A 22,870-nucleotide genomic window follows, 5' to 3' on the forward strand; every position below is an offset into this window, starting at 1 on the left:
CTGGTCTGATATGACTTTTCTTCTTCTTTATATGACATCATGCTCTTTAGCTAGAATACAAATTTTGAACATATTATGCTAGCATGCTGAAAACAAGATAAATCTTTCCAATAGGATGTTAAGGAGCTTTAGAACAAGATTTGTGGAACGTGCATAGTTTATGACGATTTTGTAGAGAAAACTTACCACCAGATAAACTAAAACCCCCTCATCTTCCAGTCACAGAATTTAGCTTAAGGATGTCTTAAATTCCCTACAAAACAAGAGAGACCGAGCATAGATATTCTTTTATGCATGCTCCTGAAATTTAGGCACATCTAAAAGCTGAAAGTATTTATAGGAGCTTAAACCTTAGCGTGAGATTTTGTGTCACTAGTTTTGTGCATGAAGAAAGTGTACAATCAGACTTCCATTCTGTTGCTTGTACAATGCCATGAAGGCTTTATCAGTTCAGAAGCATAAGTCTGAAATGGGGCTGCCCCATTACAAATCCTTTTGAGCCCTCCAGATCTAACAGAATGACCCATTCTTCTGCCTCATTAAAGCTGCTAATTCAGGAATTACCCTAATCCCATTGCCAACCCACTTTAACAGATGTGAACCATTTAGGTATCTAAAATCAAATTTAATTCTCTTCGAATATCTTTATTGTGAAGGCTTTTCCTTTTTACTTGTTCAGAGTTACTGAAACTTGCTACTTGTATTATCAACCAGCAGCTGGTATTCTGTGCTTGAAGCTGTAGTGTTATTTTTTTAAATACTATTATTAATCTTTTTATTATTATTTCAAAGCTTTTCTTTGCCCATCATTTCTGTACCCATAAATTAAGCTTGACAAAGTTTTTGTCTGATGAAAATTTAAGTAAGAGCTTCAAATAGGAAAACAAATTGGTGCAGTAAATGCCAGATTTGTGCAGAAACCACGAAAGTATACTTTGAAGCTAATTACTTCAGCTTTCTTCATGCAGGTGCTTAGCCCTGGGAAGCACTAAGGGGTGAAAGAGCCCTGAAACCAGGGCAGAGTCAAATGGGAGAGCATAATGTGGAAGTATTTGAAACCTTTTAAAGAGCTCTAGCCAGAATTTGCTTAAACAAATGGGGGTGTAAGCTCTTCAAAAACAGGAAGCAAGACATCTTCTGCTTGAAAACTTACTGGATGGGAGACTACGTGACAGTGTTTGTCCTTGTCTTCAGGGGAAAAGACAAATCACAGAACTTTCTGAGAAAATCTTCAAAGATTCTCAGCATTTCTGCATCATTTTCACTCTCATCTATCTGGATCTGGTGCTTCAGGGCATGAAAGAATCAAGAACATTTACCATTGTCCCAGTGAATTTGCTGGTGTGGCTCTGTAATGAGTTAGGGTCCAGCTCAGCTCCCATGGGAGTCGTTGGGAAAAGTCTCATTGCCTTGATAGCATGTTAATCAAGCTCTGAGTGCTCAGAGAAGTGGAACAGAACAGACCTGAACAGACTATTCTTTCTTATAATGTGACATTTCAGTACCAAGAGGAAAAAAAAAATCACACAGGAAAGATCAGAAACAGGTTACATATTAGGACAAAGAGATAAACTGTGAAAGATGGCCAAACCAACAATAATCCCAAGTACTTTCCAGCCTGGAAAAAGGCTGTGACATTTGGCATTCTCTTGAGGTATACACATTCTTAATGGCTTGGAAAATGCCATTAGAAATTACTATTTCCGGCCTTACAAACTCCATCATCTAAAGAGGATTATAAGATTACAGTTTAAGACAACCAGAAGAATGCGTTAAGTCTCAGCCAGTTCCTGTTTTCATTACTATCATTGTCTCAAGGCAAGATTAAATTTGTGCCATTTGCTATTTCCATTAACCCCTTAATCTGAGAAGTGATTGTCAATTTAGTCTTCTCAGGTTCACGTCTCAGGGAGTGGCTGTGCTACTGACCTCTGATTTCTTTGTCCTTTCTCTCATCAATTTGATTGTTTTACCACTTTCTGTTTTCCCCCATGTACCTAGTTAGCTATCTGAGGAATGTTTTGTCTCTACCAATATTCAGTGTACTGTGGTTCTCTGTGTGGTATGTAAAGAAATATTGTTTATTCCTGTTTGCTAATGCTAAGTCTACATAGCCCTTGAGTGGCTGGCATGAGAATGACTATACGATGACCCACGCATGCAGCCATTCCTGAAAGCAGGACTTTCGCATGGGTGCAGATCATCATCCTGCTGCCATCAAACGTCCTACTGAGTCCCAGGGCAGTCTGGTGATGTGAAATTCTGTATACTTCCAAAGTTGACTTCTGCATACACCAAACCTGTCATAGATAATGAAAGGTCAGGAAAGGAAAACTTACCACAGTACATTTCCTGCAATGGATGACGGTGCTTTTCTTCCACTGACAAAGGTTGTAAGGGGAATTCAGAAGGTACCTGACCTCCCATATGACTTTATCTTTAGGAATTAGCATTATTTTCCCCAGCACTCATTCTAGATTGTAATCTTATGGCCCTCCTTGCCTGCTGTGCCTGTCTGCTGTGGAGTGGGACAGAAAGTCTTAAGCAGAAGCTAAAAGATAAATGTATTTAGAAAACCCGGTGGAAGCATTTTTCCATGCAAGAGAGTAGTACAAATGTGTTCCAGTTTAACAAGTTACTGAGACAAAAACTCTGGAGGTAATTCAAATAACCAGCAAGATGACATCCTAAGGGAAATAAAGTACTTAAAGGAGTGACAGGGTGAAAAGGTTTTACAAGTTCCTCTAAAAAAATCTTACCACTAAAGGACAGCAATACTTCACTGATAAATCAATCAAAATTTTCTGGAGCCAGACTTAAGGACATACTGTAGGGAAATGTCTAGCACAGTAGAAAAGAGCAAGGCTTTGCTTTATATATTAGAGATAAAGCTTCAATTTTGTACGTGAAGAATTCTTTCTCTGCCTTTCATTTTCCAGAAGAATCTGAGATATCTTATCTAAGAACACGGAAACAATAACAGCGCCAGCAACACCTTTTTTCCCGTCACTAAAGAAAGCAAAATAGAGGAGATGCCTGCCTTTCATTTGGGGAAATAGAAGGATGAGAATGATGCTCAGGTTGGCTTGAGGTGCACCTATGGCTGCTGAGGGGTTGCAAACGCACACAGTAACCCTTTGTGCTTGCTTGTCTGAAACTGAGCTTCCAAATGCATCAGTCCCTGTAATGAATTAAAGCTGCTATCTGCTTTTATTTGTATCAGCTACCTAAAGAATGCAGGGCAGCTAAATCAGGAAATGTCAGACACAAGGGGAGACCTAGTTGTACTTTTCTGTCTTTGACAGCATAAAGAATCTTGAGCTCATCTTCGCTTCTCTGCATTACTGCTCAAGGACCACAGGCAACTTGTTTTTTAGTTGCATTCTTGTCTAAAAGCGAGGGTGCGGGAGTGGGAGAGAGAAACCAAGAAGGAAAGCAAAGTAAAAATCAAAATGGTGGGCTTAAGGCACTATAGGTACTGCCAACAGAGGGAAAACAAAAGCGAAAAGCCAACATACATTATTCATGAATATCCATGTGCACACAGGAGAGTTAAATACACGTAAGCACATCTTTATACCTTTTTCTCTTCAAGAGGAGAGAAGAAATAAACATGAATTGAGGAAAAAGACCACAAGTGTGCTATTAACATCCTCAGATGTTGTGAGTGATACCTGGTGGGCAAGATCCATACAGGGCATAAGGAAGTTCTTTAAACACCAGGAACGTTTTTGTTAGAGCTAGATGGAACCAAGATTGGCAGCAGCAATGGCAGCAGATGTTTTACTGTGCTTTTCGGTGTGACTACTGCAATGTCATAAGACTGAAAATACTTGGCTATACTGAGTCTACAGCAATGTGCAAATCACATTCCCTTGAGGCAATCACTGTTACTAATTTATCTCCAGAGTTGCGTGGGTAGTAATTATACTCCTCATGTATATTAATCTCTTGTCCTGTTGGAACAGAAATTCTACCTTGTACATTTCTGTGACATGCTTATTCTGAACAAGATCTTCTGTACCACATGCTTCTTTGTGCTTATATTCCACAGAAAATGTCTATTTCGGTTGGACAGAAGTTAATTTTAATCTCCAGCTCCAAAGCACAAATCTGCTGAGTTATAGAAGAAAAGTATGAAAAGATCAGTACTAGGTCCCAAATCTTCTGAGAAAGGTTGTTTTCTGATGTAATACAGGGGTCTGGTAAATAATAATATGTCTGTTATAATAGCTGCCTTTGAGATGAGAGAGTGAGCCACTGTAAGTTGCTTATATCAGCTTCATACTCAGGCAGTCTTGTTGTGGTTCTTCACTAGTTTAATACTACACAGAAAAGGAATTTTTAAAACATGCCATAAATGATTGCATTTTCAGATGAACAGCACAGTGGTCTTTTCATTGAGGTTTCGGAAGAGTTTGCCAGCACTTTTTGTGTTTCATAATACCATGTAAGCTACTAGGAACTGCTTTACTTGCTTCAGTCAATAGAAAACTGGAGCTGATTTCAAGTGATTTTCCCAGCTCGACACGAAGTACTGACCCATGATTCCTGTAGCTGATTCAGCAAAATGCTGTCATCTGCATTGATATAAACTCTGAAAATATACGGCTGCTGCAGCCAGAAAGTAATTTTAAGTGATGGGCAGAAATGCCAGAAGGTTGAAAAGGTTTTTGTTGCTCTTGTGAGAGTAAGTGAGAAGCCATAGAGGAAGCTGCAGCATTGCAAGAGTGAGTGGGAACTGAAGTCACAGAGGGTGGTGAAAGAGCTGAGGCATTAAATGAGTACTTTACAAGCAAGAACACTAGAAGATGTGCCAGCTGAAACTGGCTGTTGTATCCACTATCACGGTTGACTTCAGAGCTAGTGAGGCACATATACTGAATAAGTTAAGAGAAGTTGAAATCAACAAATCATTCATGCTGTGTGCAACCTTGAGGCTTTAAAAGAGGATTGGAATAGTACATAGCGCAGGTAGGCTGGTCTTCACTCAGCAGCTACAAATGCCAAATTCACAAATAATAAAGAGAAAACCACTATACACAGAATACCAACCTTAATTACAACCTTGTAACTACAGGAAGTCCCCACCGAGTCAGATCTAAAATTCATTTTCTCTTAGTAGAGCATTTTATTTACATATTTAGTTCAGCATGTTCCACTCATGTGAAACATGTGCTTCCATATTCATGCACATTTTAAGATTTAAATGAACCTTTCAGTAGCAAAGCATCAGAGGTGCTTATAGTAAGCTTTGTGACACATGCCATATGATACACATTGTATCAGCCATGTCATTATTAGTTTACAGAAGGAGAAACTGGATTAAACAGTGGGGAAATGGCTCTCATTCTCTGGTTGTGTTTTCTTCCTTTTTTGTTTTTCTTTTTCTTTGTTGTGGAGGGAGAGGGGAGAAAATCAAGGAATCCATCTCAGAAATCTACCCACCATCTCCTTGTAGGGCAAGATACACTTCCTAAGAATGATCTTTGTCACCTGTGGCACTTCACTCATCACATGTTTTTCCCAAGAAAAAGGCTTGTATGCTTCCTCAGTTCCTTAGTGGCTCTTGCTAAGGAGAAACAAGGAGGTGACCTACTCGCCACCTTCATAAGACACTTGAGTCTATCTTATCTTGTGTAGCTGGCCATGGTGGCCTGGCAGATCCATCTCTTCTTCCTTTTTCCGTTTTATCTGCCTGCATGCAACAATAAACCAATCATCCTTCATTCAAATGCCCAAAGTATAGTAAGATGTCCGCTAAGGGGGTTGTATTTTAATACATCTTGAAAGATCACTTCTCTTGTTGATTTTAACGGCAGTAAGAAGATGGCAAATGAATATGTAGCCACATAACTAGCAGATGCTGACTGAAATATAAATACGGTAGGCATTAGGGTTTTGGGTAACGCAAAGGAAGGCATCGCAAAGCACCACTGTATACAGTGGAGATTTACTTTCCCTCTGAGTAGCCACAGCACAGCTAATTAGAAACATTCTTCTTCCTCATGTAGGTGTTAATCCTGTAGTCCTTATTTACACTAGTGGGATCACTCCTGGGAATCTGAGCTGCAAGAAAAGGTCTGTAATGATTTGTGCTTCAGGTTCAAGATCATATATGTGACAGAAGGATGATTTCTTTTTTGTTATTTCATGTTGGTATATAAAAATGAGCAGACCAATTTCACACAACAAAGTAGTGTGTAAGTCATCACTGAACTTCTTTGAGATAGAATAGCTACTGTTTACTTAACTTCCATTGCGCAATTCCTTTTAGGACAAACATTAATGAGAAAGTGCAAGACCAGTTTGGTGCCAGAATCAGCTATAAAAGAACCAGAGATATCATGCTAAAATTTGAACAATGCATTTTCTGTTTGAAATGCTTACAATTTATTGCATAAAATTTAAACTTTCCTATTTTAAAAAACTTTTAGTGGAATGAAAGTGTTTATCTTTCATCAGGAACACACGTTTCCAGTCCAAATGGAAATTTCCACAGGGGATGTGTTTTCATTTCAAAAAGTTGCTGTTCTTTTCCTAAAATATTTTAGTCAACATATTTTCACAGCTCTAGTAATGGAAAACTTGTGACTGCTATTCTGAAGCATTTCTGACTGTTTTCCTTAACACTGCAAATTCGGAGGAGAAAAACTCAAAAGTAAAGGCAGATGTATGTATGTGTTTATGTATATAGTTATATACAGCTGATACTTTCTCTCTCTGATTATACTGACTTGTCCTTGGTGAATCATCCGTGGGGGGAAATAGGACAAAAATGCAGGATCGGTGCAAAAAGGGAAGTTTCAGTCCATTGTCTGTTCTTACGTTCTGCTCCTTTTCCAAAATATATTCATTTTTTAACTAGATACATAAACCAAAGGAGGAACAGAGGAGATCCTTATATATATAAATCTCGGACATTCACATTGTTCTTCACACCTATTGGCATTACAGTACATCTGTTGTACCTGGTATTATATAGGCCAGTAATAGAAAGACAAGCCCTGCTCCAAGTAATTTGTACACCTTGGTTAAAAAGAAAATACAAAAAATCACTGATATGCAATATTTGCATGAGGTGAGGATTTTTGGATTGGAGTAAGCAAGGTTTTTTGTATGTTTTAAAATTACTGTAATTTTTCAGCAATTTAGGTAGGAATTGGCTATCCGCACAGTTCATAGGCCTAGGACGTTGTTTTTTTAGCAGAATTTGAGACCATTTTCTCCCTACCCATCAAAGAATAATGAGTAATGTTAAAAAGAAAATCCTTTTAATAGAGGACAAAAGGTCTCCAAGCCTTGCATCTCCAAAGTCTGAGCTTTCCAACTTACTGCCCTGACAACTCAGCCTGTTGTTTCACTTTCTGCCATGGGATAAACAAACAAACAAACAAACAAAAATATCCTTTAAGGTGATTGTTTTGCTTGGCTTGTAATTAAGTGGAATAATTCTTGAACACTCATGGTTGCTTTTCTGCACCTCTTCGTCTTATACATGAGAAGCAGTTTTGAACAGGCTGATCCTGGGTGGGCTACATTAGCCCAACACCATCTTCTAATGCTTCTAATGCCTTCAAATGCCTCCCCTGAAATGGTACCAGTGCTGAATGTCTCTGTACAGCAGTATTTAGCAATCAAAATCCATCACATCATAGAATTTCTATGGGCAGAATGTGATTTCATCCAGAAAGAATTATGCTAGCCTTTAATCTGATTTGCTCTCCGGATTTAAAGAAATTTCACATGTAGAGAGTAATTCGATCCATTTATAATATTTCCAAAGAAGAGCAGGCCTTTTTGCTGCTCTCATCTCTCATTTGGCTGTAGGCTTAGCTGCTGAATCCTATAAGTCTGTAAAATGCCAGCTGCCTGGTCCTTTACTGCCCACTTCCCAGGGAAGGATTTCATACAGTATAGGATTTAACTCATAAACTGTCATGAAAAATGCTGAAAGAAAAACAATAGCATTTCCTCTATCTCTGTAAAACATATGATCATGTGAAGAGTGATATAAAGGTTTTATCTATATAATTCTGGAGTGAATCATATTTTTAGAGGTGTTATTGGCATGATGAACGTATAATAATCTGCATTACTTGTAAGGAATAATGTTACAATGAAGGTGTGCCTTTGTTAGCCCAAACTAGTGATAAGCCTATTATATGCTGTCTCACTATTATTGTTTATTGGAAATGTGGCAGTCCCTGTAGGTCTCAGTAGAGTTGGCAGTGTTAAACAAGCACAAATTAAGGGACAGTTCATGCCCATAAAGAGCTTATTATCTAAATTAATAAGGCTCAGAAAGGGAAAAGGAGGATTATCTTCTTCATTTTAAAGACAGAGCAGACTGGGACTGTGAGGGATGTAATAACTTGTCATGTTTTTGCACAGTGTGAATTTCAGAGACACGCTCGCGTTCAGCATGTTCCACTGCACGTTGTGCACAACAGCTTTTAAGTAGATACTAGACGCTCTGCTTGGTTTCCTATTTATATGTGTGTCTGTGAGAAAAAGCAGCCATTTACCAGAGCACAGATCAAAATACAGTGATAACATCAGTGAAGTTTTAATATCTGCTAATGAAATCCCCAAATATCTTTTCTCACTTTTGTAGGCTTCTGTCTTAGTTTCTTCTACTCTTAGCCCAACTTCATGTTTTGGAAAGCTGGAAACAATTGCTATATAACGATTTATCACACCTGCTTCTGTCTCAGTGCTCTACAAGTTCTAGTTACGGGTTCATAACCCTAGCAGGGCTTCAGGGATGCATGCTACCCGTTCTTCTGTTCAGCAAAGTAATTGATTGCTTATTTTGGAAGAAAGAATGAAGAAGGAAGAATTACAGTTTATGGGAATGGCAGACAGGTTATAAAAGTAGCGATTTTGAAAAATTGTGTAGGGGAATTGCAAGATTCCCCGAGATTAGCAATATGACATATAGTCTTGTCAGATGTGGATTGACAGAATAAGTTTGTAAGTACATAGAACGCAGTCGAAAGTCCGCAGAAAGGTTTTTGTCATGTTTGTTTCCTGCACATATCTGTGCTTGCTCATATACAGTGTATTTGCGTACAATGGCCACCTAAATTCTTTCTGCAGAAATGAAATATATGATCCTTTTGCACTGCTAAGTGTGGTACCAGCTGCGTCTGGCCCTAAGCAAGGTGACGGATTTCCCGAGCTGCGCTTGAAGTGTGTTTGTGGGACTCTCCTGGGGATGCCTGGGTTCTAAAGGAGCCAACAACCACGAGCTGGCAGGGCAGAGCTCCTTCTGCCTGCAGTGCCTCCCTCCTCCTGCCTGCATAATACAGGGGATAGCTGTGTCCTCTAGTATATCAGCTATACATCAGCAGAAAGGGAATTTTTTTGATAACCATATTGCAGCTGCTTGGGATACCTTAAGCATGAAAAAGCACCAGTTAAGGAGAAGAATCTGGTGCGGAATCTATAGCAAGACATAGAGGTAACTGAAAATCCAAACAGATGAGTAAACCCATCTGATACACATGTACAAGTAAACACACGCACCAGTACACAAATACTTTTTTTTGTGTTGGGTTTGTTTCCTCTCACCTTAAGCTGTATAAAACTCCCCCAAAGTCAAAGAATGTAGTACCTAAGATTACAATCCCTTTCCCAAAGATTATATTATCTCAGCTTGAAAATTACATATATATCACTTTGCTGGGGTAGACGGATTCACATATCAAATCCTGACTATCACCTTGAAATGAGAGCTCTAGCTGATGGAGGGTTTGCTCAAAATAGTAATTAGTGATAAAAAATCCATCAGTGGAGATTTTTTTATTTTAGTGCTGCTTTCCCCAGCAACAATTTCAGGACCTATAATCTCATTTGTTCTCAGGATTTCAGTAAACTACATGAGAGCATGGCTCTAGCTGTTTATAAGATTTACCAGGGACAAGAGGATATGGCTTTGTTTTCCACAGATCGGGCATCCACAAATAAGCTAAGTAGCTGCTACATCACTGTAGCAGAGTATGAACTGCTTCAAAGGCTGTCCAGCAGGTAAAGTGGAGGGAATTATCTATGAACTAGCAATGCAAAACTATGCCTGGGATCACAAACAGCTGAATCCCATACCTGAGACTTACACAGGGGCATAAATCACTTTGGAAAAAACCTGCTGTATCGGTTAAAGATGTTGTTGCCTATTATCGCTGTATGCTAAGGCACCGTGTCTATTTTGGAGCTGAAGTATAAGAGCTCTTCCTAATTCACCACGCTGCAAAATCAAACAGATGAAGTTGAACGACCCTCCTTCAAAGAGAATGATGCTAATGGGTGCTTTTGCTGTGAAGTAGATGAAGAGTTCTTGCACTACCCTTCCTCTGGCCTGAGCTGGGGAAGCCGAACCTGGAAGCAGCGGTGTCTGCAGAAGCATTTGCTAGCCTTAGCTCTGGAATGACCTGGGCTGTCTCTCGAGATCCTGTGATGCAGCCCCTTTCTGAGAACAAAGAGAGAGAGACTACATTTGTTCACTTACAATACTACTTTAATTTAAAAGTAGAATAAGCTAGCATAAAAAAATAAGAATAAAGGGATTCCTTAGATCCAGGTTAAGAAGTTGAGCTGAGCTTTTAGAATGTGTGGTGGGAGTTTGCTTTACTTCACTTTAAGCACTAAATTAAAAATAAAAATCTTTTGGCAGCAGGCCATGCGAAAGAAGCAAAATGCTAACTAATCATATTTAATGTTAAGATCAATGGCACAGTATTATGAAAGCCTGAAGGAATAGAAATGTCTTTTCTTAGCATACACAGTAATAGACTCTGGGGTCAAGAAATGATATATTACTGTAATATCTGCTGCCTTTTAAAATGACATTTGTAATAAATGGCATATATTCCTCTTATAATTTCTTTATTAGTAACACAAATTTCACCATCTGTGATTATCATCATGGATGGCAGATGAAAAATTCCCCTCTGCCAATGAACATACCAGTTGAGTTGCACCAGGGAGGCATGTGGCTTGCCATGCATATAAAGAACGTAGCCACAGTGGTTCCTTTAGTGTCACACAATAGCAATTATAAGCCTCTTTACTTGACAGGTGGCCTCTGACCTTCCTAGGCTTCTTCGAGCAGCGTATCAGATATCACAGGTGAGGGAATACATCAAAATTAGAGCACCATTTACTTTCTGCGTGCATTTGGCATAGTCCTGAGGATCGGCAATGGACCTTATCCCACAATCAGTTTCCTTTCCATCCTGATTGAAGGAAATGTATGACTTAGCTGCAAGCTCTGTTGAATTCCCTACCACTGTCTCTGCAGATATGTAAATGAACATTAGCTGCAGAATATCAGATTATGGAAATGCTTAAAGAACATTATGGCTTGAGGAAGAGGGAAAAATAGTCTCTTGCTAGCAAGACATTTTCTCTTTGAAGGAAACACTTGAGTGACATGAAGTTGAGGCTAAAATATAAATTAAATATGAAAAGCCAAGTGAGAGGTAATTATTAAAATGATTTGGATTAGATGGAGAAATTCAAGGCCTGTTTCAACAGAGAGCTTGCATGCCTGCATAAAGAAGTATGTGAATTCATTGTCAGGCAGTGACTTTCAGTGAATTGCCACAAAAGAAATAGTAATTTCTACAAACAGAGCATGAACAGACAGGAATTCAAATGAACGTAAGGAATCCACTGCTGTATGGGTGAGCTGATATCCAGTGGCAGACAGATCAAGGGTGACTCACATGTTATCGCCCCAGGATGGCAGAGGCTTTTGTCAGTTGCCCAAACAAGGGTTTCAAGTCCTACCTGAGGTGCCTTGGGGCGTCCCGAGCCCCCTCTCCGGGAAGGTGTGGGGCTCCTGTTACTCCAGTGTCACCAGAATCCTGTGGGCATCCCAGATATACCAGGGCATCTCCAATGCCTTTATAGCCACCCCTGGCTGAATTGAACGCCAAAGGACGCATCTGAAATGTTAGGAATCTTGATTAGAAGCTAGTGAAAGACTTAATGTTTTATGGTCTAAAAGCTGCAGAGCATTTACTACTCTATCACAATGTGCTGATCATGATGCCATCTGATTCACAAACACAAACCAGTAGCTGGTTTCAAATATTTACATTACTTTCTGAAGATAGATTTTTTTCCCTGGTTTTACCCAATAGCTCAGTCTGGAAAAGGCCGTCCATTTGTTTCTGCATGTGTGCAAATATCAAAATTATTCTTCCTTCATCTAGAGGTGGTGGCTTTTTTCCCAAAACGCTAAATATTTTTTCAACCCTGGATTTTATTAAACACAAGTAATAAAAAGAAGAAATAAAAGCTCAACTAGGGAAGGGTTGAGAGGACGTATTCAATAAATTTTATTCAGTGTTTCTGTATTTGGGTTCAAAATGATGATGACAAATAGCTAGAGTGTCAACATTCTTCCAAAGGTAGAAGACAACAGCCTGGATCACTGTCCCAAACTATACATAAATTCTGATAGACTCTGCCAAGGAGAGTAAATTTATGTTTGCATTTTTATGAGCGTGATCAGATTCTGGATCTACAAGTCTATACAAAGACATCTGTGTATTTTAATAGGGATCATGATTCTACCACACACACATGCCTTTGCAGAAGTAAATATAAGAAGAATTATTTTCCTGTTCCCCACTGGAATCCCATCTGGCACTACTAATCGACCAATTACCTTCAACAGCTAATGGATGAAATGATAAAGAAACTGTGCTGAAGGATTATATTTTTGGTTACTAATCTTGAACAGCATAAATGTCAACTACAGTTTCTGGCTGTGGAAACAAACTGTTTTCTGGATAAATTTCGGTTAATCACTTTTCTGACTGTAAAAAAATAGTTTTCAAAGAAAATTTTAGATTCTACTGGGCTGTCTGACTTGGCTTCTTGTTTTGACTCTGATCCTGTTTTAATTACTTTGTCACCCTCTCTTGTTTGCTAATGAACCTGTCCTTAATGGTCCAAGTCTCTCCACACTGATGGCATATGTTCTCACAATCTTGATTCACCGAGCCAGTACATTTCTAAATTCAACCTTTTCTCATTTCAAATGTTATGATGCACTCAGGGAATGAACCAACAGAGACATTCAGGATACTTACCTCTCAGCTGCCTAGAAATTTTAACATACATTTTCTTGATGCAATTCCTTTTTGTTCCCCTGATTGTTCTGAATAAGCTATATTCATCTATAATTTAAATCTTGTGATCTGTTCTGAAAGCCTCCATACAGCCCATTAAGTGTCATAGTTTTGGCTGTATACTGACTGAAAAGGACTCTTACATTACATGATTTGTATAATTACATTTGAAATAGACACATGAAAAGAACATGGCTACCTTGGAGCAAACATATTATAAAATGCTATTTATTTGATCAACTTGAAAACAGTGTAAGAAAATATTTGCTTTTAACTTTGAACTAAGTATCCAGTTCATAATTCCTCATAACCAGATGTTTTAAAGTTTTTTATTTTCCGTTTTTGTGGGGTCTTTTGTGGGGTTGATTTTTTTTTTTTTAATGTACTTAATGAAATTGGATGTTAATGTTTTTAAAAATAAAGTATTCAGCATTTTTTTTTCTCTCCCTCTTTCAGTTAATCTGATTTAGGGGTATGAACAGCCAAAAACCTGCTCAGTTTAATCCCACAGAATAGCACCAGTAGTTAAATGACACCAGCCTTTAAATGAGTTTGTGTCAGCCCACTTAGACCCTAAGCTCCTTAGTCAAAGCTCCTCCCTCATTTCAGAAGGTCAAGTATCAAGTCAGTAACAGGACAGGCACTCTGTTGTGTACTCTGTTTTATGAACACAAATGCGCTATTTTTGGACCAGATATTTAATCGTTTTGGTTAAATGATTATCACCTTCCCACCTTGGTTTTGTTCAGTTCCGGGAAAAGAAGCTCCCTGTATTTGTAAGTCAGGAATAATCAATGCTTGAAGCTGTGAGCCGTGCTAAGCTTTATGATACTAGCTCATATTTTTGAAAATGTTGTACGTCTTTCCCATTTTTCCTATGATGTCCATCAAACAGCTCTCAACTTATAATTTCCCATACATGTTTCTGAGCTTCCTGGATTCATTATATATTTGCTAAATATTCTTGCCAACTGTATATTCTGACACAAAGTAAATGCTAATCAGTACTGAAGGGAAAAATACAGTGTTAGTGCAGATGAATAAAGCATGCTTAAAGTTTCATATTCCCAGAAAAATGGAGAGGAAGCAGCAGAGGCTTAGAAGCAGCATGAACGGTAGAGTGAGAACTGATACTTGCATTTGTTCTTTGCTGCCGTTTCTCTACCAGAAAAGCTCAGGTGGTGCTGGCTTTTATCTCTCTCTGAGCTTCGGCCAATCTTTTCCTGAATAGATCAGCCAACACACTGGCAGTTTGCTGATCTTCTGGGCCATCCCATATGTTGTAACCTGAATAAGAGTATGCTCAATTATTTGTCTCATTAAATCTCCTGTAGCTGATTGATTCAGGCCCTTTTCTGAAGATAGAAGACAAATCCCAGATTTACCACTGTGTCATTGAAATCAGGTTTCAATTCTCAATGCCTTCAGACTTTTTTCCATGGGATTTACTCCAAAAAGGAGATGTGGGAGGAGAGTGGATCTGAAGAAAGAGGAAGAGACTGTTCTACACTCTCCTGAGCAATTTGAGTTTTTTGCCATGGAGAGTTAGTTCACTGTAACAGGCCTTTCAGCAGAAGGAAAATAATTCCATGTATAGTTTTTTCTTCAAAAGATGCTGCAAAATTATAGTCCATGGTAGAATTTAATTTAATTTTGGAAATAATGTAGAACGTAAATACAGAGTATTATACAGCAAAGAATTTAAGTCTGAGTGGCAAACAGAGATTGGTGAACAGCACAGTAGAGCATTTCTTCACGCAGAGATTTCTTACATCTTATCTGCCAATTATGCTGAATAGCAATAAGACCTGCTTGAATTAAAACATTACTGAAGATTACTGTATTCTTGTCTTATTATATAGTGGTAACTATTAATTACACATTTGTATGTTGCTAACGTGGCTGAAACTCCCCAGTCACAGCCTGACAAAATCTTTTCTGGTGGAATCTCTCATGATTCTCCATGAAGTATTAACCGTTCAGGACTAATGACACACAGCTGAGCAGCTTATTTCCATCCAGGGCCAGGTACTGCTAACACACAAGCAGAGTACTATTTGAATAATATTTAAAATCTGAAACTGACTCTAGGTTTCATCAGATTTGAATATTATAAGAAAAGAGGCTTGATTCTGGGTCACATTCAACTTCTAACTGATTGTACTCTTAATGTTTAGTTTGGACACATTTAAAATCTCATGCAAATATGGCACAAGAAACCGGTGCTGTCAAAACAGAATGAGAATCATAAAACCTGGGCTTCTGTCTGAAACTATAGTTTGCACACAATTCACCTCGAATCAGAACAGCTCTTCAGCAAGACCTTAACTGTTTTCTAAGGTACTGGAAAAACACGTATGTGTGTATATGTATGATTTCCAGCAACTTCCTACAACATTTATTTTTCCATTGAGTGGCAATAGAGTGGGAAAGCTTTCACAAAGCTTGCAATTAAGCTGTTGCTAAATCAAAAATTGGTTTTTAATGATTGTTGGAGTAGGGAAAATGCATCAGAAATTTCTTTCTAGCCTCAGCTGTTCAGTGCTTATTGGTTACTAATCTCAAAAAAGATGGCAGAACTAACTTATTTTCTTGGTTCTCCAACTGAGGGTATAAATACATAGCATGAGCAGCGTAGAGCATCTTGCATTTCCTCTGCTTTGCTGTGGATATAAAAGAACTTCTGGTGTGTCGCAAGCTATAAAATTATTCTGCAGAACCTTACTTGCATAGGATACAAAGAGTAGACCGTGTATTAAGAGCTTATTATACGTATTGCAGAGCCTAGCCTACGCATAAGAGCTGATGGCACTGCAAATAGCCTATAGGCATGGAAACCAAGTGAAAGGAAGTGTGGTGAAATACTCCTCTCTCTCCCTTTTTATATTACACATGCTGGTTTTCTAGCTCACCTGCAACACCAGGTCAAAAAGCTAAAGGTCAGAAATGCCAAGTGTAAATATTGTATTACCTTTTTTGGTATATATCTGTTCTCCTTTCTGTCTGAATAGAAAGTGTTTTCTTTCCCTTAATACCTTTGCTTCAAGGAAAAGAAGAATCCCAATATACAAACCTGCTATTTCCTTTCCACAGTAGAAGCAGAGGTGGGGAATATTATAATGGTTAAAAAGAAAAAGGCTTTCAAAAGAGGTGCTGAAGGATTTGAAATCCAAAATGTGATTAGCAAGCCCTTGCAGTGGAATACTGTGTGCTGCGTGCAGGGGGACCATGAGACGAGGCAGGAAGGTTCCAGAAACCTAATGTAGATCTGAATTTCTGCAGCTATCATAGATTGAACCAAAACTGTCAGCCTGTGCATTTTTACTTAAACCAGAGGTCTAAAATTCTGCTGTTTGGGTCCACCTCTTCTTCAGGGTTTGATTATACCCTGGTTTTATTAGGCTGAGGATTTTGACTTAACACTAGATCATAAACACCTGAAAAGGGGGAGCTGGAAATTTATGAGAAGCACTAAGAGCCCCTTATCTACAGTGACAAAATTGCCACCACCATAATCTCTATTAAGTGCTACAAAATCAGAGTGTAACAGCTCTGAAATTACATGTGACATCTGCATGAATACCAAATTGATTCATTACGTTCAGCCCTATTACAAAAAGCACTTACTGAATTTATACTGGTTACAACTCTTACAAATTAACAGTTACCCAAGCGAATTTATACTGGTTACAACTCTTACAAATTAACAGTTACCCAAGCGAACTTACTTCCCCGTGTACATATATTATTTAAAGATCTCAGTTCAGTCAAAAGAAGGTAACAGTGCAAATAATACTACCACTTAGCATGGAGTATCATATCTGAGTAAAGTACCCCAATACTTTAAAGCTCTTTTAAAGTGCTTGATTTTTAGAAAAGTCTCTTTTTCCCCCCCTTTTTAAAAAATTTTTGATTAAGCACGCCATGTCATTGTTCCATCCAGTCTCTCAAGAAATGAAGTCTAAAGAGGGAAAAACCAAGAAAGAATATGATAAATGTTCAAATTATGCAGAATTTGCCTTTTTGAAATCACATTCCCTATTGTGCAAGCCAGAATTTTATAGAGATATAAATCACAAAGAAAAAAGAAGCCAGTAATGAGATAGAAGTATATTTGAAATATGGATGCAAATCCTCAACACCTGCTGAGCAAAAATAGTCTGCAGAGACTGTCCTGAAAATTGAACTGCCATTAACATCTTGTAAGCACTAAATTTGCAGCAGAAGAATGCTGGAATTATATGTCTGTGAAATGCCAAAGGCCTCTCTGATTTATCTCTAAGCGGAATGTTTCAGCTACATCTACATAAATATTTTAACAGGAATTTAATTTTCATTTTAGTCACATAATAAATCTTTTTATTGCACAACATCATCTTGTCCTAAATAAGTTACCTTTTGCATATGAGCATGAAGACAGTTGTGTTCATTCTTCTTTCTGGTTTGATGAATACTGTTTGAATATACGATGTATCAGTGCACTTATTTACATAAAAACCTTGCCACAGGCTGTTTGATTTTGTCTAGAGCATCTATTCATTTAGACATAACTTATCCAATGACTATCAATTGACTTATATTTAACTCCAGCTCTGGACCTCTCAAGAGTACACCAGAATAGAACAACAGTAAAAAAACAACAAAAAGAAATCTAGAGTGGGTATATTGGCAGCAGTGCATACACTGGCAGAGGAAAAACGTCAGAGCTTTACTGCTTATTTTCTTTTCAGTGCATTTTATAAACAGCAGTAGGAACTCAGGCAGCTCCTGTCTGACTGAATCTTACTTACTGTGCATTTCAGATATCATTGCTGTTGCAATTTGATTGTGTATTGTTAGATACGGTGAAAATGTTTAGCCAGTAACTTATAATGTCTCCAGAGGATGATAAACCGGGCGTGGATTACTTTTTCTGCTTGGAAGTATGCTGGAAATAAGCTCCTAATAGTAGAAAGTTTGTCATGAGCAGGGCAGTCTGGTGCAGAGCTATCTGCCATTCCCAAGTCTGTTTGGCAACGTGGTACACAAGCTACAGAACCAGGAGTGCTGACAGTGCGGGTGTTGAACAGGCGCATCTGTACGTAGCATTTTTGCCATTCTCTTTGCAAGCTCTTTACTTGCTTTCTTGCTGAAAGAAAATTGTGATAGAGCTACTGTAAATCTCTCTTCAGGCATGTGAGTTCATTCCGCACAAATCATACTGCCCTGCCTGCAAATTAATTATCATTTCTGATTTATTCAATCTCAAAATCACGGCATAGAACATTTGCTCTAGCACTCAGAGGGGAACAGGCACAAGTGCAAATAACAACTGGCAGTTGGAATTAGGCTGTTAAGGAAGATATTTTCAAAGGTTTAAACTGAAGCTAATATCAAGCAGTTCTAAACAAGTCTTTCACTCTGAGCTGGGTACGTATCGCTCATTTTTGCCTCTGAAGACCTTCCCACAAGACTGTCCTGTTCGATAAATTTTCAAAATCAGAGGTAACCATAAGTATACGTGCTTACAAACCTGATGGCTTATTTTTTGAAAATCTGACTCTAAATTGTTACCTAAAGAAGTTTTAGGCTGTAAGCCAAATCATATATAAGCATATATAAGTTGAGATACATTATTGCGGCCTTCCCCAAGGCGGTTGTTTGCTCTGTAGAGAATTAAGAGAACAGGAGGCATTAAGGTTGTCTAACCAGGATCATTCAGCAGACCTAAGCTGATTATAAAAAATTTTAGAAGAGCGCAACTGGACATTATGCAAAAAAACTTGGGCATCTTTAAACCTCAGATGACTGTACTACTCGCTGCATACAAATGTATGGTATATAAGCAGATAGATGGCAATGGAAACGTAGGTACAAAGACAGCCTGTTGAAGGGTAGGCTCCAATATAACACAGGGCACTGCAACGCAATCATCTTTCCATTCCTACTTTGAAAGGTAATTTGTAGTTGTCTTTGTAATTATTCAGTCACTGACTTCTCTATTCTGCCTGTTAAGCCTAGGATTTCTTCTTTCTTATTAACTACTTTAGTCTTCGTCTTGTCTTTTCCATTTCCCTGATTGTCATATAAGCTGACCAGAAAAGAGTTTAAAGAGTGCTAGCAACAGCAGTCTATAGAAGAAAAGACGCTTCTCCTTGGGCAGGTTTTTAAAGGAGGGTTATGGCAGAATCTGGGGCGGGGGGGGAGTTCCCTTTAAGCCACTGTGACTGCCACGAAAGCTTCTCTTTCCCTTCTAAAGTGCATAATGGAGAAAAGAGAAACACAGCAAATACACTGTTGTACTTCACACACCTTAGCAAGTAGTTAATTGACCTACTTAGGAACAGTGACATGCTCAGCTAGTCTTTGTGCTTAATTAATAGAATCATTGAATATCTGGTTGAATGAGATCTTTGGAGATCGTCTGGTCCAATTTCCAGCTTGAAACAGGACTCCTAATCAAGACCAGATCAGAAGAGCCCTGGCTTTTTCTAGTTGCATCTCCTGTCTGCTGCACTGCTACACAATTACGCTGTATGAAAGTCATCTGTCTTCCCCAAAGTCACTTGGGACTATTCATTTTTAGAGGCAGGCCACCAGCTAACCAAACCTTTCTTTAGATCAGATAGAGAATGCTTAGCCCCAGCCCTATTTTTTTTACCCCAGGTTCCTATATCTTCCCTGAACTTATGGCTCCACCTGTAAGCCATAGAGCCTTCTCACCACTGGGTCAACAATTCACATTCTGAGGGATTGTGCAAATGCTATGTATTTTCCACATGAATCCATTTGCAGTTATTTAGCGTAGGTATTCCTATAATGGTAACCTACTGGGAAAGTTCAGTGCTCAATGGTCCTTATGCTCACTGTTCATTTTTTATGGTATAGTGAACTACAATAGACTCTATCATAAAGCCTGTGGGAGTACTGGCTGATTCCAGGCAAGGCAAAGGACTCTTATTCTCTCTGTTCCCCTTCAGTCACTTGTATGTGACTGCTCATTTTGGCTCTGTAAAATCCACTCCCGGTCACCTAACATGTAATGACTCTTTTGCTCTACTCGGGTATGGCAAAAAATTCTGAGCAGATTCATCATGGAGAAGGCAGAGAATTAAATCCACATTTTCTTGTGCCCAGGGGGGAAGCGCCGTGGAATTAAAAATGTTCACTTAGCTGTAAAGCTGTAATTGGGTGGCAGCAGATTGCCAGTACTCAGGAGTCAGGCAGCTGAAATTCCCACAAGGGAGTGCAATGCCTCCCAGAAAACAATGCAGTATTTGTGTTACATGAAATTTCTCCTGTCCTGAAATTCTTCCATTTTGTTCACAGCTGAGGTGAGGGATCTACTTGAAATAGCTGACACAGTTAACTCAGAGATCAGCCTGCTTTGATCAGAGATCACAATTGGATTCTCCTTCTTTAGATGAGAGGTTCTTCACATAGCATCTCCCTGAAAAAATTGAATAGTGACAAAACTTGCTTATCTTCAGAAATTAAGAACTTTTAAAATCAGAAAACCCGGATTCAAATGCAAAACACAACCTGTCTGTGGCAGATTCAGTGAGATTAGTGGACAGTCAATGACACTTGAAACCAACAAAAAGTTTATTCCTTTGAACCTGCACAGCTCAAGGAAAACGATACTTTCTTCCTCCCCTTACCTGTCTTTCATTTTAGCATAAGATTTTGAACTTGAACATTCCTGTAAAGAACTGCAAGACTAAATTAATACACTCTACTAAAATATTTATCAAACTTTTGGAATCCTTGCTGGGGCAGGTGAGGGTCACAATTATGTACAAATATATAGCATGAAAATGAGAAGCCAGCTTGTCTCGCCACAGATAGTGGGCATGTGTAACACCAGCACCAGGATCCTTCATAGGGAAAATAGATCGAGTGAAAATGGAGTGCTGTCTCTTCTATGAAATGGCAGAGCAAATAGTGCATTTGTTTAAAGAATAGTGTAATTGCCAAACTTCGGACGTACTAAGAGAGATAAACAAAAGAAGATTTTCTGTGACACAAAGAAATACTTCAGTAGTACCCATTTTTTCCTGCCCCAAACACTATAATAGGAAAAGCCTTTTGTCTAAAGATTCGTGGTGGAGATATTAGGGTAGAGTGCAAGGTCTTCACTGGTAAAATGCCTGCCTGCTTGCCTTAATCTGCTTTAAATTATGCTAGTTGTCATTCTGGTTTCCAGATTTGGGAAGAGAAGGACAAACTTCCTGCTATTCCTGTTGCAAACCACAAACCCGGCATCCTGTTTAGAGACCTTTTACAATGCAATTCCCCCAAGAAAGCTGTGAGAACCTTGGAGGAAAAAAAAGTGCCAAAATGTAATGTTTTGTTCAAGGACTGAATGATGAGGTTTATAGATTTCCTGTGCACCTCTCCAACAGAAACAAACTAATAGTGTGCAAGGCAGGAGGGAGGGTGAAAGAATTCCCTGGGACGGATTTCATATGCTGAAGCTATTATTGAAATATAGGTGCCCATCTAGCTCAGGATCGCTGCTCAACAGAACAATTGTATGAATTGTCTCTGACTAATGACAATAAAAGGCCTGAATCTCTGTATTCCCTGAGCAATTTAAAATCTGAGTTTAATATATTGCAGTTTCTTTTCTGAACTAATGCAATTGTATAACAGACATTTTGTTTAAAAGAATGCTTTGCTGTGAAGAGACACTTTTACAGAAGGTGTGTCTCAGAATGCTACCAAGCACCCTTAAAAGAAGGCTCTTAAAAGAGTAATACAGGGAAGAACATTGAAATCTACCTGTTTATCACAGCAACAATAAGCATTATTAATTGTTATTATTGTCCATTTGGGCCATATAGTCTGATAAGACATGAAATCCTGCTGAGCAACTTCTCAGGGACAAGAAGGTGGTTTAGGCTTAGCCTTCTATTGTTTAGAAAAATATTAATACAAAGCCAAGTAGTCTTAAGTAGCTCCCACTAGCTCAGATACCCCCTTGTTTGCTGTTGTGGTTTCTGGGTCAAGAAATTTTTGGCTTTCTCATGGTCACATTTCCTCTTTTCAAAGCCTGTAATACACATAGACTCTTTACCCCTGCATGTAGAGCACAGCAAACCTTTCGGTGCATGGGAGTTGGCTCTCATCTGTCAAGTCTTGGGCAATAATCACCTCAGCTGTGCATATATTTACTACATAAAAGAGTCTGCCTACTTCTTCTGCAGATTCCACAAGAGAATGGGGTCTGCTGCTGGCTTCAGATCCCACACTAACTTGGCAGCCAATATCACCTCTGAAGAAAATGTTGTATCACTGAATAATTATGCTCAGCTAGAGCCCAGCGGTGCTGATCAGCATCCGTACTGCAGATGTGTAAAAGAAGATCTCACCCCTACCTTAGACATTTTTGAGTCTGAGGTTGCAAGGGGTATATAAAGGAAAGGAGAAAATCAAAATGGAGGTGCTTTTCATGTACGAATATATTCATAGAAAAACCTGCTCCTCAGAAATTTCCTTAATTGGTTGACTTCATGTAGGCATCACAGCAAAAGTATCTTGAGAAGCTAAACTACTCCAGTGAACACGAAAAGGTGAATTTCAAAATATTCAGGTTCAATGTGATTTAGAAAAGCTCCAAAGAACTGTAGAGATCCTATAAAGGCCACTATAAAGTCTCGAGTGCTTCTTCAGCACGCGGTGTGAACTGATCTCCTGCCGAAGACAACCTGCAGCACAGCGACTTCCTCCCTTCCATAAAGGAA

The sequence above is a fragment of the Harpia harpyja genome, chromosome 3, assembly GCF_026419915.1.
Source record: "Harpia harpyja isolate bHarHar1 chromosome 3, bHarHar1 primary haplotype, whole genome shotgun sequence".
Lineage (NCBI taxonomy): Eukaryota > Metazoa > Chordata > Aves > Accipitriformes > Accipitridae > Harpia > Harpia harpyja.